Source organism: Cebus imitator, unplaced genomic scaffold (genome assembly GCF_001604975.1).
Source record: "Cebus imitator isolate Cc_AM_T3 unplaced genomic scaffold, Cebus_imitator-1.0 Scaffold69, whole genome shotgun sequence".
Lineage (NCBI taxonomy): Eukaryota > Metazoa > Chordata > Mammalia > Primates > Cebidae > Cebus > Cebus imitator.
The window spans coordinates 5,901,876-5,903,731 of record NW_016107384.1 but is presented as its reverse complement, the minus strand read 5'-3'; the positions used below and the strand labels follow the sequence as shown (position 1 = coordinate 5,903,731).

The 1,856-nt window shown below is 51.8% G+C and overlaps 1 protein-coding gene across 1 annotated transcript in view; it reads left to right on the top strand.

Annotated features, from left to right (window-relative positions):
* The first annotated feature begins 203 nt into the window (after positions 1-203).
* Positions 204-1,856, top strand: part of SEC23A (Sec23 homolog A, COPII coat complex component) — a 62,459-nt gene continuing 60,806 nt past the window's right edge. Inside the window, exon 1 of the mRNA XM_017530858.2 lies at positions 204-560. The gene's annotated coding sequence lies outside the window, so the exon portion shown is untranslated. The remainder of the gene's footprint in view (positions 561-1,856) is intronic.

Below are 1,856 nucleotides of genomic sequence, written 5' to 3'. Positions count from 1 at the left end.
TCCTGGAGGTCGTCTCTATTTCTCTCGGTGAGCTAAGGTGTCCCAGTGGCACCAGTTCTCCACTCTTTTTCTGACCTGCAGTGAGTGGGATCCGCAGTGGCTTCGGGGAGCTGGGAAAGGCGCTCCCCCAGCGTCGCCCCTTTCTCGGCCTCGCTGTGCACCGTCCAACGCCCCTCGGCCGCCAGGCTGCCTGGGTCGTCCAGGTGCTTTCGCCCCTCTGGCTTGGTTCCCGCTACCTCTCCTCCCTTCTCGCTCTCTCGATCCCTTTGCCTGCCGCGCCCCATTCTCAATCCTACGCTTAGAAGCTCTGGGGTCTGGTAGCCCGCCCTGGTAACTCTGTGCCCGCCCCTTCCTGCCCCCTTCCTGGCCTCACGCCCCGCCCCCTCCCCTTGACGTGGCAGAGGCGGCGCCAGCCATGTTGGCCGGGCGGAGGTCTTGGCGGAGGCCGGGGGCGGGGCGGCGCCAGCCCTGATTGGGGTGCCACGGACTGCTCCTGCTGGGTGGAGAGGACTGATTTTGCAAAGCGGAGGCTGCGACGGGTCCGGTAGGGGGACAGTGAGGTAAGGGCCGCCTCTTCTCCGCTCCCAGCTACTGCAGGTGCGCCGCGGGAAGCCGGGGCCGGGTGTCGGCGGCGGGCTGGCGGCTGGGGTCCTGGGGTGTTCCCGGCTCTGCCCTCTCGGTGCTGCGGGCGAAGGCTAAGGGCCGGTCAGCCGTGGGAGCGTTGAGCGCTGAGCCTGCCACCCTCTCGTCCACCACGCTCTGCTTCGCTCTGCCGGTGTCAGGGGCCCGGCCGCTTCCCTCAGCTTCCCTGGATTAGGTGGAAAGATGGGAGTCGTGTGGAAAACGGTGGTTCGAGCATCTCGCCCAGCACCCACTCCCACCTCGTGGGCCACCCACCCTCTCCACCCAAGCCCATCATCGCTGCTGGGCCCTTGGACTTCTTGTTTCATTCCTTGCTTGATAAGGAGTGTCCTAGACTTTGAACTGAATTGACTACGTCACGCGTAATTCGGCCTTGGAAGTTAAAGGGGTTAAGGGGAAAAGTGCTAGGTAAAGCTAATGCCTTGGGCTTTGATTACAAAGAGTTCAGGTTTCCAACAGGACCAGTCCTATCCCATTGGGCTTCCTTTCCGCCGTAGGTAGTGTTTTCCTATTTGGTGGTAAAGGTGCTACCTGAGCAAAGTCATAGAAAATCTACATGAATCCCTGGAGTGGGGGTGTGGAATTCCCGTTTTCACGTGAACTCCCTCAACCTCTACCCTCCAAAGCCATGGATAACTAGCCAAATTAACTTGATTTAAAAAAGTTTTAGATTTAAATATAAATGCATGTTAAGTTTTCCTTCTCTTTTTCCTCTGGTAGTGAATGAACATCATTTCAGAAAGTCCAGCTATTTTTAATTGATTTACAGAATTTTAGTGTCAGATGAGACCTTGTGGTTTTCTAGTGCAAGTCTCTCATCTTGCTGATGAGAAAGTTGAGAATTCAGAGGTTAAATTGTCCAAGATCATAAAGCTCATAGTCAGAAGTAACTGAAGACAGTTCATTGAGGATTTTACAAGTGAAAAGGAGACTTTTAATTAGCTGCTAACAAATACATCTAATTGGAAGGAACTAAAATTTACTTGGCAAGTAAATTTCCCATTAGATATGAATAAAAGGGCTTAAATTAGAATATTGAAAAACTGTCATAGGGATTGGTCACATATTTGATATACTAGGTTAAAATGACATAATGGTTTGCGTCTTAGCCTTTAGCCCTACCATGATAAATTATTTAAAGTAAATTGTACTGAAATTGAACATTTCTTTAGAATAGTCTTTTGTGTTTTGTATCACTTTTTTTTTTTTTTTTT